At 45.7% G+C, this 17,660-nt stretch overlaps 1 pseudogene; it reads right to left on the bottom strand.

The window, feature by feature from the left end:
* Window positions 1–15,065: 15,065 nt before the first annotated feature.
* Window positions 15,066–16,061, bottom strand: LOC127044667 (olfactory receptor 52R1-like; annotated as a pseudogene).
* Window positions 16,062–17,660: the final 1,599 nt, after the last annotated feature.

Raw genomic sequence — 17,660 nt, 5'->3', positions numbered from 1 at the left:
GACCCGAGTTCCACCGGATGGCCTAGAGCACGGATGGGAGGGAGTTCGCCTGCCACCCATCCCCGACCAGCAGGCCAGAGCTCTTGACCCAGCTGACCCGGGCGGAGGAGGCTGCCGAGTGCACAGCCTGGCAAGCCTCCACCCACGCCAAGTCACCTGGGTCCTGGACCACGAGGAGCACATTGTCAGCGTATGCCAACAGAACCAGCCGCAGCTCTAGCTCCCGAAACACCAACCCCGTCAACCTCTTGTGGAGGAGACAGAGGAAGGGCTCGATCGCCAGAGCGTACAGCTGGCCCGAGAGGGGATACCTCTGCCGCACTCCCCGCCCGAAGCTGACCGGCTCGTTCAGGGTCCAGTTGAGCCTGACCAGACACTCTACAGAAGCGTACAGCATCCAGAGAAAACCTCAAAGCTGAGGCAACTTATCAGTAAAACTTATTGGGAGGGGAAATGTAGACAAAAAAACAGGAAGGAAAATTGGGAGTTCTTTCAGAAGAGTTGATTAGATATTCAAAAAATCATGATGCCACAGTCAAGAAAATAGAGAACTTTGGACCAACCCCAGTTCAGTGGCAAAGTGAAGGCAGCAGATGAGAGGGGAGATCCAAGAAGAGCATACGGGGAAATGGGAAACAGACAGAAAACAATACAAATTGGAAGTTATGAAAATTGATAAGGGATGTTAAAAACACAAGGGAAAAAATCCATTCTTGACAGTGTTCAGGATCACAAAAAAGAAGTTATTAAGTATATAAAGAACCAAAGAAATCCTAGAAAAAGTTTTAGACTGATTCCTAGAGGGAGAAAGTAAACTTGTTAAGCTTGCAGAAGAAGGAGATGTGTTCAAAAATATTTTTGTTCTGCATTTGAGAAGGAGCAGCATGAGGTGCTCATATCATCTAAGGTGATGAAACACTCTCCAGGCCATTAGCTGTCCAGGAAGGTGTTAAAGATTATGTGTAACAGAACCTTACAATTATGAACACCAGAGTTACAAAATGACCAATCCACCACACATCTCATTCGGAAACAGAAGTATGCAGTCAAGTTGCAGCAGAGTCCTCCAAAATTTATTATGCAATGCAGGGACCCTGAAATGGATTTAAGGGTCACTGTGGGCAATGAACTCATCATGAGCTCCAAGTGCAATGCTGCAGCCAAAAGGGATGATGTGATCCTTGGCTGCATAAGCAGGGGAGTGGTGAGTTGGAGCAGGGGAATGATTTCACCTCGCACATGGCATTGGTGAAATTGACTGCGTCCAGTCGCAGGGTCCATATTTCAAAAGGGATGTTGAAAAATTGGAGAGAGGGCAGAAAAAAACTACAAAATTTATTGGAGGCTGGAGAAAATGCCTGTCAGTGAAAGACTTAAAGATCTTCATTTATTCACATTCCGTTGTAACAACGGGCTCTGTAATCTAGCACAGAAAGGCAGAGCAAGAACCAGTGGCTGGAAGCTGGGGTGATTAACCTCTGGAAGAAACTCCGACAGGAATTGGTGGATTCTCCACCTCCCCATGTCTGCAGATCCAGACTGGATCCTTTTCTAGAAGATCTGCTTGAGGGATTCTCTGCACTTAGAATGCTACAGTGGCACTGTCATAGCGATTCAGTGTAGAGTCTAACACTAACGGCTGGGGTTCTCCCATCAGTGCATGTAATCCACTTCCCTGACAAGTGATAGTTAGAATAATAGAATATAAGGGTTCAAATTTACCTCAGGCAGTCATCTGTTCCAACCCCATGCTCAAAGCAAGATGAACACCAACTAAATCATCCCAGCCAGGCTTTGTCAAGCCAGGCTACAAAAACCTCTAAGGAAGGAGATTCCTCCACCTCCCTAGATAACCCATTCCAGAGTTTCACCACTCTTGTCATGATTTTTTCCCCTCTAATATCTAACCTAAACTGCTCTGAATGCAATTTGAGACCGTTATTCCTTGTTCTGTCATCTGGTACCACTGAGAACAGTCTAGATTCATCCTCTTTGGAACCCCCTTTCACGTAGTTGAAAGAAGCTATCAAATCCTCCCTCATTCTTGCCTTTTGCAGACTAAACAATCTCAGTTCCCTCAGTTTCTCCCCATAAATCATGTGCTCCAGCCCCCTAATCATTTTTGTTGCCATCCGCTAGACTCTTGCCATTTTTTTTCACATCCCTCTTGTAGTGTGGGGCCCAAAACTGGACATATTACTCTAGATGAGGCTTTACCAATGTCGAATGGAGGGGAACGATCACGTCCCTCAATCTGCTGGCAATGCCCCTACTTATACACCTTAAAATGCTGTTAGCCCCCTTGGCAACAAGGACACACTGTTGACTCATATCCAGCTTCTTGTCCACTGTAATCCCTAGGTCCATTTCTTCAAAACTGCTTCCTAGGTACTTGGTGCCTAGTCTGTAGCTCTGCAAGGGATTCTTCAGTCCTAAGTGCAGGACTCTGCATTTGTCCTTGTTAAACTTCATCAGATTTCTTTTGGCCCAATCCTCTATAATTTGTCTACATGCCTCTATATCCTATCCCTACCCTCCAGCGTATCTACCACTCTTCCCAGTTTAGTGTCATCAAAACTAAAACTAGATTTAGGGAAGAATTTTTTTCTTGTCCTCCATCTCTACATCTCTCAGAGGCTTGGATTTTTTCTGCTTCTTCAGAAAAAGGCAAATGCAATGTTAGTTTATATTAGTGGCGGCGTAGCATGCAAGTCACAGTAGGATATAGTACCGCTCTGTTCAGCACTGGTTAGGCCTCAGATAGAGCAGTGAGTCTAATTTTGGTCACTGCTGTAGAGAAAAGATGTAGAAAAACTTGAGAGGATCCAGAGACAACTGACAAAAATGATTCAAGGAATTAAATGCATGAAAAGCCATATGAAAAAGCTGAAGGAACAGGGCATATTTAGTGCTGAAAGGATGTATTTAAGGGGGGACATGACAGCAGTCTTCAATTGGTTTGAAATGCTGCCATAAAAAGGTGGAAGGAAGTTGTTCTCTTTTGCCAAAGCGGTCAGGAGAAGAGGCAATAGGTCAAACTACAGAATAGCAGATTGAGATGAAGTATCAGGAAAAAAACTTTCCTAACAGTAAGAATAGGAGAAGAGTGGAACAGATGAATACAGGGGTAACTGGGTGAAATTTAATAGCCTGTGTTATAAAGAAGGACAGACTGGATGTTTTAATGGTCCTGTCTGAATCTGAACCCTATGAATCTATTGATTAAGAAACTAGACTGCGCTGGTTAGGCCTCAACTGGAGTATAGTGTCCAGTTCTGGGCACCGCATTTCAAGAAAGATGTGGAGAAATTGGAGAGGGTCCAGAGAAGAGCAACAAGAATGATTAAAGGTCTTGAGAACATGACCTATGAAGGAAGGCTGAAGGAATTGGGTTTATTTAGTTTGGAAAAGAGAAGACTGAGAGGGGACATGATAGCAGTTTTCAGGTATCTAAAAGGGTGTCATCAGGAGGAGGGAGAAAACTTGTTCACCTTAGCCTCCAATGATACAACAAGAAGCAATGGGCTTAAACTGCAGCAAGGGAGATTTAGGTTGGACATTAGGAAAAAGTTCCTAACTGTCAGGGTAGTTAAACACTGGAATAAATTGCCTAGGGAAGTTGTGGAATCTCCATCTCTGGAGATATTTAAGAGTAGGTTAGATAATGTCTATTAGGGATTGTCTAGACAGTATTTGGTTCTGCCATGAGGGCAGGGGACTGGACTCAATGACCTCCAGAGGTCCCTTCCAGTCCTAGAGTCTATGAGTCTAGATCAGGCAATTAGATTTTCTGTGTCTCATATCATGAACAAGGAAATATTCAATTACATTGAAAGTCTGCACATATAACACTGAGAAAAGAAAACAGTTAATACAATCCATATTTCGCCTGTGAAACTCCTTGCCCCAAACTTTATTGGATCAAAAGGTTAGCTGAATGGGATTCACAAATGGGGAAACTTTAGGGAAAGGGAGAGCCTATACAGGAAGGATGTGCTCCACCTGAACCAAAATGGAACCAGATTGCTGGCACTTAATATTTAAAACGTTACAGAGCAATTTTCAAATTAAAGGCTGGAGGAAAGCCAAATGATACAGAAGAGCATGTGGTTTGGATAAATACATCCCTAAGGGTAGGATCTATTAATGGAGATTATCTAAGTCCTAGTAAGAACCAGAGAATGGAAAATGATAAAATACAGAACTCTGGGACACACCACAATTTATTCTGAAAACTGACCATTTTTAACTACCTTTTGTTTCCTATCTTTTAACCGGTTACCAGTCCATGAGAGCCTCTTCTCTCTTATCCCGTGGCAGCTGACCTTGCGTAAGAGCCTTTTGTAAAGTACCCAGTCAATGGTTTTCTGAAAGTCTAAATACACTAAGCGCACTGGATCCCCCTTGTATGCATGCTTGTTGACCCCCTCAAAGAATTCTAGTAGATTAGTGTGGAGTGATTTACCTTTACAAAAACAATGTTGACTTTTCCACAGCAAACCATGTTTCTCTATATGTCTGACAATATTGTTCTTTACTATCATTTCAATTAATTTGCCTGATATTGAAATCAGGCTTAGGGGACTTGTAATCGCCGGGATCACCTCTGGAGCCCTTCTTAAAAATTGTCATCACATTAGTACATTAGCTATCTTCGAGTCATCTGGCACAGAAGCTGATTTAATTGATATGTTACAGAATACAATTAGTAGTTCTGTAATTTCACATTTGAGTTCCTTCAGAATTCTTGAGTGAATCTCATCTGGTCTTGGTGCCTTTTCACCATTTCATTTATCATTTGTTCCAAAACATACTCTAAAGATACTTCATTCTGGGGCAGTTCCTCAGATTTGTCACTTAAAAAGAATGGCTCAGGTTTGGGAATCTCCCTCACATCCTCAGCCGTGAAGACCGATGCAAAGAATTCATTTAGTTTCTCTGCAATGGCCTTATCGTCCATGAGTGTTCTGTTAGCACCGCGATCGTCCAGTGGCCCCACTGATTGTTTAGCCAGCTTCCAGCTTCTAATGCAGTGGTTCTTTAATTTTTGTACTGGTGATCCCTTTTACCTCGCAAGTTTCTGAGTGCCACCCTGCCTTAGACATTAAAAGCACTATTAAAAATATTTAGCATCATTATACATGCTGGAAGCAAAATGAGGTTTGGGGTGGAGGCTGACAACTCGCGACCCTGCATGTAATAACTTCACGATCGCCTGAGGGGCCGCAACTCCCAGTTTGAGAACCCCTGTGTGTCATCAGCTCAGAGTGGGTGGGGGGGAGGAAGGAAGGGGTATTCATCAAGGATGGACACTTTGGACAGTGATACTGGATCAAACTCATAACCATTGGCCAGAGAGCTGGGGTGTTTAATGGCTGTGCAGAGCGGAAAGGATCACAGATCTAATCTCTGTGCCATCACACCCATGCTGCATTGGGTTTGTCGAGCAGGTGAGCTCCTCTGCAGGAGATGGGTACCTGTGAATACTGAGGCAGAAGCATCTTCTCTGGGAACCCTCCTCACGTAGCCGTGTTCCACACCTCTCTCACCACAGCAACTACAGCAGCATCCGCGCCGATAGCCGGCACAGAGGTGTGAACTGTTTATATTGTAGCTGTGTGCAATCCCAGTGCGGTTCACTCAGCCTCTTGGGGAGAAATGACATCTGAAAGGAAACAGGCTGGACACCGGAGGCACTCTAGCCAATCTTTCTTTTTCTACGTCTACGCTTCTGCGCTCTTTATCCAGCTTTCGGAGTAAACAGTAATTAAGGGACCTTCCCAAAGGGAGATGAGAACTCTTGGCCTCTCTGCTGAGTCACAGAGGAATTGGCTGCTCTGAATATTTGTGTATATTTAATAATTATAGTTGATTGGTATGAAAACTAGGGATAGTGCCTAGGTCTCCATGGAGTCTGACACCAAGTAAATGGCCAGGATGGCTGGGTAGGTAGTGGACAGACAGATCTGGAGACAGATATCAGAGGGGAGACATTAGCCATTTTTTTCAGATACATGAGGCTATTGCTAATGGATCACAGATCTTTAATTCTCATCTGTGACTATAATCACACCCAGCAGCATCTTTTATTAAAAGATCTTTAAAATCCCTTCCAGAGAAAAGCCACGAGGAGCATATCCCCATCATACAGATAAGCAAACTGAGGCACAGGGAGATGTGGTTTGACAAATGTCACACAGAGAATGACATACTATGCATCAGTCCTGATTTCCCTCCCATAGCCATGGTCTCTCCATCAGTAACTGAAAGCATGACAAGAGGGAAATGGAGTCACAGTGTAGTAGGGTCCGTTTGTTGAGTGAGTGTGACGGAATTTCCTGAGGTACAGCCTGGAACTGGGGTACCTCCGAACCCTGTGGTATACCAGCCTGACCCCCTTCTCACGCTGTGATACTGTGAGAAGCTGCAGTCATCTCAGATCTTGGACTTTCACAGCCATTCACAGACAAAGACACACCCATGTGTAGTTACAGGAGTGCTTTCACTACCACTCATGAGCCAACAAGACAGAGCCTCCAGCCAGCTCTCCCCAGCTCTCCAGCCTTGGACCAAGGGTTGTACCATCATGCCCTGATTAAAAGTTTCACCTGTGTAACTATTACCCAGTCTGCCGCTCATAGAGTCATATTATCTCAGGATTGGAAAGGACCTCAGGAGGGGTCTACTCCAACCCCCTGCTCAAAGCAGGACCAACATCAACCAAATCATCCCAGCCAGGGCTTTGTCAAGCTGGGCCTTAAAAACCTTTAAGGATGGAATTCCATCACCTCCCTAGGGAACCCATTCCAGTGCTTCACCACCCTACTAGTGAAATAGTGTTTCTGAGAACCGGTGCAATGCCGGCCCTACCATTGTCAGCGACTCTGGTGGCCTTTCCTGGAGTCCATCATGTGGAGCCACCCAATGATGTCTTGGCATCAGAGGGGGGTGGTACCAAGCCCATCTCGCAGGCTCTTTCTGAGGATTTCTAAGATAGCGTACCCCCAACCCTCTTGTCATCAGAGCCCCTCTTCCACACTGAGGCAATTGCTGCCTCAGTTGGTGGCGAGCAGGCCTCTGGGGCAGTGGGGGGAGTTTTCAGCTCCCTCTTTGAGGAGAACAAGGCCCTGGGTCTAACCCCAATCACCGAGAGGGAACATGACCCTTTGCCAGGGGGCCTCAGTCTGGGCAGTCACTTGGTCTTGCTGCCCCCTTCTCCTTCACCTCCTTCCCCTCCATCTCCCATACTGCCTCTGCCTACGCCAGCACCGGAGTTTTTTAATTTCCCCTGTCCCCAGACGACCCTCGGCGGGTGGTTTTCATGTCTCTCATCTCTGACCCTTTAGAGACTGCTCTCTTCGCTCCATTTCCCCCTGCCCTGCTTGAAATGGAGATGAGCAGTGAAGCTCCAACAGTACAGGCACATCGCTGGGGTCTTTCCCTCATTTGCCCATCTCCATGTGCCACGGGATTGACACAGAGGCCCAGCTCTCCCCCACTGTGCTGAAGGAGAAACTGCGCCGTTTCCTGAAGGAAAGTCCTCCGAGCTGAAGGGGAGGTTTTGAAGGAGAGGAGGGGGACTGAGAGGCAGGACATCATGGCCTACCGGTTGGCCGGCAACTTCCGTGATTCCCTGCTGGCTTTTGCAGTTGACCACAGATTGTTGTGAGGTCTGTGAGGATCCTCCCCGGCCCTCACTATGAAATCGACCATCTTCGCTAGCTTGAACACCCTGGGCTGTAGGGTGGTTCTCTGCAGGTCTCAGGTGCTCTGCTTCCTTTGTGGGATAGTGCTCTGTGATTTCCCTGCAGGAGACCCACACGGCTCCAGCCGCCGAGGCTAGCTGGCAGCTATAGTGTGTGTGTGTGTGGGGGGCTGTACTTTAGCCATCTGAGTGCTCATTTGGCTGGGGTGGCCACCCTGTTCTCCCCGACCAACTGCCTAAAGTGCCAGGAGTCGCTGAGGTCATGCTGAGTTTCCTGAGGAGCAGTGGGCACTGCCTGGAGTTCTCTGTCCAGTGTCCTTCCTGCCCCCCATCCCGGATCCCTAGTTTGGAACCAGAAAGGCTTCTCTCCACTGGCTGGCCCATCTCTCCAGCTGCTCTGCTGGCTGGAGGTCTTCCTGGCTGCTGCTGCTGCTGTGCAGAGGGGACACGAGAAGCCCACCACCATTCCTGGGGCTTGCTTGGCTGCTTGGGCACTGGTGGCTTTCTGCTGCTGCTTCTGAGCCTTCTGCTGCTGTCGTTGAGGAGGACAAAGAGGAGGGTTGCTGCAGGACATTGTAGTGGCAGGCTCTTCCTGGATTGAGTGACTTTATATCTTTGCTTCTGTGCTGCTGCTTGCTCCTGCTTTTGTGGGGAGTAAGTGGGAATAGCGTGGAGTGCTCCCCCTACTCCATCTCTTCCCCCTACCACCGCCACCTCTACCAGTCCTACTTATAATCTGGACCTTCTCTTTGCCCCCTCACCCTGGCTCTTTGCTGTGTCCCTTCTACCAGCTGTGACTATTGCACCAACAAGCATGGACTGCAGAAAAACGAGCTCACTTTGGCACATGTGCTCCCTCCCGTGGACTTGCCCTCCTCTCTCCGCTATATTTGGCTGGTAGCCTCCCTTTGCTTCCCAGTAGCCTCCTGGCAGCTGTTTGCCGCGTTCCTCTTGCTGCCCATTTGGATTCCCCTGACTTCTGCCTTGGCTTCTAGGAATTTGTTGTTGTTGTTACTTTGCCAGCTCCACTTTGGCCCTGGAATGTGTTAGTCAGCCTGCCCTGCCCTCCTTGCCAGCTGTGCTGAATCGCTTTAGCTGTAAGGGGTTAAGTAGATATGTGGACAGAGCTGGCATCGGGGTTTGTTGCAGGGTTTGGTTCCTGGGTTAGTGTTTTTATTGTGTAGTGTGTCATTGTAGTAGACTTAAAAGTGGCAATTCTTCAACAACAAAAACCTTCAAAATTAGCTACTAACTGCTACTCGCTTTCTTCTAGGAAGTTTGGTTTTTTTGTTAGTTTGCCAGCTCCAGTTTGGCCCTGGAATGTGTTAGTTTCCTTGCCTTGGGTGTGCATGTGTGAGTATGAACATGGGCTAGGACTGGGGTCTCTATTGCTTTCTTTCTTCCCCTGAGTGACATCGGAGAATTCCCAGCACTCTCTGCTGTTATTTTTTTAATAACGCTTTAAAATTTAGACACTTGGTGTGTGCCTTGTCATCTCCTCCCCAAAAGATCCTGAGGCCACAGCCTGATCAGCTGTGGTCCTGGGCGGATTGGTAACAAAAATCTGTCACACTGCCCCTGGCCTGTTCTCAGCCTGTTCCTTTTCCCCTACCTCCCATTGCTCCTCCTCCCCTGCTCAGTCCACTTGCCTTGTGCCCTCATTCCCCCAGGCTAAATGCTTGTTCCCCTTCCCTTTTATGTTGTGCCGCCTGTTCTTTGTACGCACACACATACACACATGGTACTTTCCCGTTCCCAGTGCAGCTGGTGTCAGCAATTGTGTCCGTCCCCCCGTTGGCCCTCTCCTGCCATGCCCACAGTTTAGCCTTTCTGCCCTTCCTATGCATTGTCTTATGCACCCATTGCATTATCACTCTTTTCCCACTGGGCTGCAAGACCCCCCGCCCTCCATCACTTTCTATCCTTCCTTCGGCAGCTGCAGATGTAGTCGTTGCCGGCGGTGCCTCATGGGGAGCCTCCCCTACCAGGGAGCCCATTACTAGATGCACTACTCTTCGAAGGAGGCCTCTTACAGTCAACAGGGCACATCAGGAGAGACTGCCCCATGCGACGGATAGAGGGGCAGCTGGTATCCCTGAGATCTGGGAGGGCACCAGTGCTGCCATTGTCATTGATCTTGGTTACCCAGGTCCTATAGTCGCTGCTCCTCCTTCTGTCATAGCTCCCCACTTGGGCCCTGGGGATAGCCCCCTATCACACCCAGGCGAGTGGGTGGGCCCTGCCTCCATCTTGTGTAGTTTGGTGAGGTCCATGTGGCAGAGGGTGGCAAGGACACTACCAGGAAAAGGAGAGACCCTGCTCCAGTGGGAGATATACGTTTTCCCCATTGTTCCCCCACTTTGCTTCCCTCACCTGATTATTTTTCTGCCCGGAGTGTTGGGCAGAGCTTCAGGCTGTGGGTTGCCCAGTTAATTCCCTAATAGTAGTTAAGCAGAGTAGCCTCCCGCTGACCAGAGGGGGAGGGACCACCACTGATCCTCTACAGAGAATCTTAAGAGGGATGATGGTAAGAGTAATGTGGAACATGTAAACAGATGAAATATTTGATTGGAAAGTGAGTAAGGAGCAAAGGTGTTACAAACTTTGAAGGGATGCTTGATCTTGTTGCTCAAGAATGTTTCTTAAACCTATTGTGACAGGGTCAGGCCAGATGGCTACAGGAGAGTGCTAGAAGGCAGATATATTAGCCACAGGTTAAGTAGGTCCCCTTTCCCTGGGTAAGATAACAGGGAAGGTTCCAGAACAATCAAGAGCTTTCTGGAAACAATTAAGGCAGACAGGCTGATTAGAACACCTGCAGCCAATCAAGAAGCTGCTAGAATCAATTAAGGCAGGCTAATCAGGGCACCTGGGTTTAAAAAGGAGCTCACTTCAATTTGTGGTGTGCATGTGAGGAACTGGGAGTAAGAGGCACAAGGAGCTGAGAGTGAGAGGCTGTGCTGCTTATGGACTGAGGAGTAGAAGCGTTATCAGACACCAGGAGGAAGGTCTTGTGGTGAGGATAATGAAGGTGTTTGGAGGAGGCCATGGGGAAGTAGCCCAGGGAGGTGTAGCTGTCATGCAGCTGTTACAGGAGGCACCATAGACAGCTGCAATCCACAGGGCCCTGGGCTGGATCCTGGAGTAGAGGGTGGGCCCGGGTTCCCCCCAAAACCTCCCAACTCCTGATCAGACACATGAGGATTTGACCCAGACTGTGGGTTCCACCAGAGAGGAAGATCTTTGAGGCGAGCAAATCCCCCAATTAGCACAGGACCCACCAAGGTAGAGGAGGAACTTTGTCACAGTATGTAAAGCTGGTGTAAAACAATGTCCATGCGACAAACATTTGAAAACTGTGGATGAGATGGCTTCTGTAGCTGATGATTTTCAGCAGACACAAGCATCTGTTGTGAATAAACCACAGACAGAGAGGGTTACATCTGGTGGAAAGTATGGATCCTGTTTTACCCTGCCCACCTGTGATAAAAGTTATGGTGTTATTGCTAAAGGTCATGATACAACCCGAAGCAAATACTCACCAACAACCAAAACAGAAGAAAAACACTAACCCAGGAACCTATCCTTGCAACAAAGCCTGATGCCAACTCTGTCCACATATCTATTCAAGTGATATCATCATAAGACCTAATTACATTAGCCACACTGTCAGGGACTCATTCACCTGCACATCTACCAATGTCCTATTTGCCATCATGTGCCAGCAATGGCCCCCTGCCATGTATATTGACCAAACCAGATAGTCTCTACGTAAAAGAATAAATGGACGCAAATCTGACATCAGGAATCATAACATGCAAAAACCAGTAGAATACTTCAACCCTCTCTGGCCACTCAGACTGGGAGTGGATGTGTCATTACAAAAACTAAGTTCCCCATACTAATTTCCCTACTGTTACTCACACCTTCTTGTCAACTGTTTGAAGGAGGCCACGCTCACTCCCACAACAAAAGTGATTTTTCATCCCTTGATACTCTACCTTTGAGAATAGCCGGCTTCCACTTTAATTGATTTATCCTATTAGCACTGATCCCCTACTTGGTAAGGCAACACCCATCTTTTCATGTACTGTGTATATATATCTGCTACTGTATTTTCCACTCCAGGCACCTGATGAAATGGGTTTTAGCACACGAAAGCTTATGCCCAAACAAATCTGTTAATCTCAAAGGTGCCACAAGGACTCCTGTTATTTTTGCTGATACAGACTAACACGGATACCACTGTGAACCTGTTATCTGTGAATTTTTAACCTGAATAGACAAGTCTGAGTTTAGTCCCACCACAGTATTTTGATCCACTGTAACCATTTGTGTCTCTTGTGGCAAACCTGCCTGTGACTCAGTTTGAACTGCAGGATTCAAGTAGAAGTAGAGGATTACTGTGGGTGCGAGTGGCATTTTTATTGTGTCTGTCACTGAGCTCTTTCGTGTTGGCTTTCTTGCGCAATTACTGTTAATGGTTCTGGTACGTGTGGAAAGATATTTCTTTTGCAATGCCACTATAGCTGATTCGCATGGTAATATTTATCTACCTTGTTGTTACTTTGTACAATTTTAATTTTATACACAGTGGCACTTAATCTGTCCACAGTAGTATATAGCCCATCGTATGGGTTACATCAACTGTGCTCTGGTACAGCATAAGATACAAGCATAACTTGGTTTCCAAACTCCCAAGCATTTTTTTTCTTTCATTTTTGTCAAAAATAGGCGTTTGCCTTTTGTTTGGATTTTTCCAATTTGGCAGCTACCTGCAAGTGGACCTGATTCAGATGTTTCTGTAATGCTTGCAGACGGGTTTCAAGCTTTACTTCCTTTAGCTGTGTGTCACTGGCATGATATAAAAGATGCTCTGGCACGTGCATAGTTTGTTTAGTTATAACCTCACCGTGTGTACGATTTGTGGAGGCAGCTGGAGTTTCCCTGAATGCCATTAAAATGAGAGGAATCAGGGTGTCCCGACTGCATCCATTAGCATCTACCAGTTTTACCAGCATATGTTTAATGGTACGATATTTTCACTCTGCCATTCCTGATGATTCAGGTTTGTATGGAATATGCAATTTTTCTTGCATTCCTAACACTTACAGGCATTTACCTGTCCAGTAAAGTGTGCTCCTCTATATGACTCTACCCTAACAGGAAATTCTCAGCGATAAAACACTTTTTCAGGTAGAACCTCTGCTGTGGCTACAGTGTATTTGCTTTTAAAGGAAATATTGCCACTCGTTTAGAGAACGGATTAATGACAACCAGAAGGTATTGGTTTTCCCTTGGAGTTTTGATAAAGGTCCAAAAAATCAACTCACAGAGTCTGCCATAGCCCTTCATATATCTGGGATCTTAAAGGCACATTTGTTTTTGTGGAGGTAGGATTATTCTGTGCACAAACCAAACAATTTTTACAGTACCGGTGTACATTTCCCTTCATGCATGACCACCAACCTATTAGGATGAGGCACTGCATGGTTTTTCCCACTTCTCGATGACCTGCTGATGCTATGTCATGTAACAGATAGATCAGTTCCCTTCTTTGCATGCTTGTTTCTCCAAATTCAAGCAACTCCTTTTTCCAAGAGTTCATAGAGTGGCCCTGCGATGTGAGTAAAGTTATGGATGAAGTCTCGATACTATTCTGCTAAACCTAAGGAAGAATGTAAAGAAGTTATGTTCGTGGGCATGGATAGTTCTTGAATTGAATCCACCTTTTGTTGTGCAGGTGATCGACCTCCTTGAGACAACGTGATACCCAGAACGGAAACTTCTGGGACCATTAGTCAGACCTTTGTTGGATTGCACTTTAATCTTCCATCCTTTATGATTTGAAAAAAATCAGTTAGACACTCCAGGTGTTTCTCTTGAGTTTCTATGGCTAAACAAATGTCAGCTACATATTAAAATTGAAGGAACAATATTTCACACTGTGTAGAGTCAAGCACACAAGTTTATTATGCACAGCACTGGTGGAGTGTCACTTTGTTTGTTAGGCTTAGAGACACTACAGAACAATTAATTACAATAGATTATATAGAGTACTCATTGGGGGGAGAGAAGCAACAGGAATGGGTTTTCCCAGGCCTTTTGATAGGTTCTAGCAGCAAGACAAGATAAGCACAATAAGCCAATGGTCTGAAAGATTACATAATGGTTCCGTCCAAGGCTTAAATTAACATATTGCTGACATACAGGTAATTACCCCCAAACTACGTATTTTAAAGTGTAGAGGTTAAATCCTAATGTTTAGTTCCAGGGGAATGAGATAGGACAGTTGACCAACTGGTACATTCCTGGAGATTTAAAGCAAAAGGCAGTAATTAGTACTTAAAAGTAACAATTGTTTATAAATTTACCCTTACATTTCTGTGGGCTGGGATTGGCATACATCTTTGAGGGGAGGATGTCACAACTCATGTCTATAATATTGGGCCTCTCACTGAACTCTGTCTGGGATCTGAGGGGTATTGTACCACTATCTCTTTCCTGCATTAGGGAGTAACCATGAGGCCTTTCCCAGCACTTCATGGGTCTATAACTCGCAATAAGGACACCCAATTACTAACTCCGCTCACTAACTTGAAACTCACAAGGTTACTTGTTTACCCCAGCTTCCTCTTAGCTATGTATTGTTCTCTGTTAGCCAGCCCCCATAGCCCAAGCCAAGCTGTGGACTCTGGGCCTAGATGAAAAGTTATCAGGAGAAACTGTAGTTAAGCTCTTACATCCATAGCTAATGGATTCTGACGCTTCAAAATAGAAGAGATGGTTTAGAAAATCTTAACAAAATTCATTTCATTTGCCCATAGAAGACGGCTGAATTATTATGTAGTTCTTGGGCTCAGACTTGAAATGGAAACTGACCCCCTTCTACTCTGAAAGCTGGGCAACGTTGGCTTCCCTTAGACACATGGTAGAAAACCATTTTGCTTTGGGATTGATAGATTTAATCAGGTCAGGCATTTTGCACACAACAGCTGTACAAGCTGGAGTCACTTGATTTGATTTTTGATAATCAATAGTAAGATGCCATGACCCATTTGGTTTTTGTAGGAGCCAGATTGTAGAGCTGCATACTGAAATTCACTTACGAATGATTCCCTGCTGAAGCAATGATTCAATGGTTTTAGCAATATGAGGTGAGGCCTAAAAAATTGAAAAAATTGCCATTCCTAGGAAAATCTGAAATAGCTACTTTGGAAGCAACAGTGGTGGGGCCACAGCAGAAGAGGAGGAGCATTTATCAGCAATTAGGAAGGTGGCAACTCTATGACTTGGGCATAATTTGCCACATCAACACAGAATAGTAAGGCTGGGAAAGGATTTAATGTCTCTTTCTGTATCACCAGACATCTCTGCATGGAAATCTGAGAGCACTGGGAGAAAAAAATTTGATGCCTTTATTAGTAAAGAGCCAGAGCAGTCTATCCCGGATTTGTTTGGTTCTCACCCCGTAGATGATAGGATTTAGCACAGGAGGCATCAAGAGGTAAACGTTGGCAATGAGAATGTGGAAATGCAGAGGCACCTTCTGACCAAACCGGAACATGAGAGAGAAGAAGAGACTTGGGATGTAAAAGGTTAAAATGGCACAAAGATGGGAGATGCACGTCCTAAAAGTCTTGATCTGGGCGTCCTTTGTGGGGAAACTGAAGATGGCCCTGAGGATCTGGGTGTAGGACAGGGCAATAAAAATCACATCCAGACCAATCACACAGATTACCACAAAGAGGCCATAGTAACTACTAACACGGGTGTCGGTGCAGGCCAGATTCACCACAGCTATGTGTGCGCAGTACGGCTGGGGGATGATGTTGGTTCTACAATATGGCCATTACTTTACCAGGAAGGGATATGGCAGTACAACCATGCTGCTTCGCAGCATCATGGTGAGGCCGATCTTGGCCACCGCTGGGCTTGTCAGGATGGTAGAATGTCTCAGGGGATCACAGATGGCCACATAGCGATCAAAAGCCATGGCCACAAAGATCCCAGACTCCATCACTGAGAAGCAGTGAAAGAAGTATAACTGGATGAGGCAGGAACTGAAATCGATCTCTCTGGAATCAAACCAGTATATTGCCAGCATTTTGGGCACAATGGACGTAGATACAACCAGGTCGGTGATGGCCAGCATGCAAAGGAAATAGTACATGGGCCCATGGAGTCTCGGCTCCATCTTCACGATGAACAGGATGGTGAAGTTCCCCAAGATGCCTGTGATGTACATGATGCAGAAGGGGATGGAGATCCAGACATGGGCCACTTCCAGGCCAGGAATGCCCAGCAGGATGAAGGTGGAGGGGTTGGTGAAGTCAGTTACATTGAAATCTGACATGGAGTAGGAGATAAGGTGTCCAACATTGAGGCAGAACAGTGTCTAGTGCATGTATCATAAGGTTCCCTGACTTCCTGTATATGCTCAGGCTTTAGAGTGATGGTCACAGTACAAATGCCTGGATGGAGAGTCAATATTCATACGAGACACTACATGCACTCCTGGATGCTGTTCTCATGGGTGAAGCAGATTGGTGGCTCTTCACACACTGAAAAATGACATTTTCATTAGTTCGATAAATGAATTATGAACAACAGACCCTACGAATGCCAATTCCATATTGTATGTGGTTCCTTGCATCATTAATTCCTACATGTCATGCTCTGAGAAACCTTAATAGGCACCAGCAGGAAACGTGAGTGTGAACACTGGTTATCCATCATTGTTCCTCTTGAGGCTGAATCCCAACTCTGTCACTCCCAGTGCAGCTGTGGGTCCCACAAGAATTTTAAAAATATATTACTTGCCTTAAGGTTTAAGGCTTGTACTAAACTCCCAAAGTTTCACATTTTCGCCTATCTTGGCTTGGCAAATGCTGTCACCACCCAAAATCAACCCCTCCCCACTTCTTTGATCCCAGGAAGGAGCACTTGTGACTTCTTCCCTGTGGGGTACCATCCAGGGAAGAGCTGAGAAAGAAAACAAAGGATATTAGCTGTGGCTACCAGTTAATCAAACAATATGCACAAACCTCTTAGGACACCAAACAGCCAATCCTGTTCTTAAAAAAGGTAAATGTTCTTAAAAGCAAAAAGAAAGAAAATACATCTGGAACTTAGGCTTTTGCTAGATTTTAAAAGAGCAATTTCAAAATCAAGCACCCAAAATAGCTCTCTTGAGAGGTCACCTTAAAGGCTTTGAGCCTACAAAAGCATCTGAGATAATCACAGAAGAGTCCACAAGCCAGTAAGAAATAAAAGAAATAATCCTGATGGCGTTTAGTTAAACATTCTGATCTACTTACACATTTGAAGTTCAGATAAGTGGTTCTAGGCATAATCTGATAATGTATGATCATATCCGGCTTTTTATCCCATTTTTCCTCATAATCACTGGCAATTGCTGAAAGATATCGGTTCCACAAAAGAGACCAAAAAGAAGATGAAACAGTTGTACAATTTGTAGCAATTTTAAAAAAGCTAGCAGAACACTGTGATTTTAAAGAGATGTTAAATGATGCCCTGCATGACAGGTTAGTGGGTGGCCTCTACAGTGAAGCTATACGGAAGCGCCTACTGACAGAGGCTCAGCTTACATTACAGGAGGCTGTTGACATTGCTGTCTCCATGGAACTGGCTACAAGGGAGGCGCAATACATCGGTGCATCCCCTAGGGTGCAAAAAGTGTCACAAGAACTGACCCACAAAACTGTGCAGAGTCAGGAATGTTACCGCTGTGGTAAGCTGGGTCACCAAGCATCAGAATGCAGGTGTAAGGACCTGGTGTGTCGACACTGTGGCAAAAAGGGACACAGTGAGTGTGCCTGTAAACAAAAGAAAAAGAGGCCTGTGGTCTGGCCGACAAAAAGAGGAACCCTGCATACCCTAGAGCAGACCAGGATGATCAAGGTGACACCTCATCGCAAGAGCAAGTGCCACT

This window comes from Gopherus flavomarginatus, chromosome 1, assembly GCF_025201925.1.
Source record: "Gopherus flavomarginatus isolate rGopFla2 chromosome 1, rGopFla2.mat.asm, whole genome shotgun sequence".
Taxonomy (NCBI): domain Eukaryota; kingdom Metazoa; phylum Chordata; order Testudines; family Testudinidae; genus Gopherus; species Gopherus flavomarginatus.
This window is presented reverse-complemented; position numbering and strand designations above follow the sequence as displayed.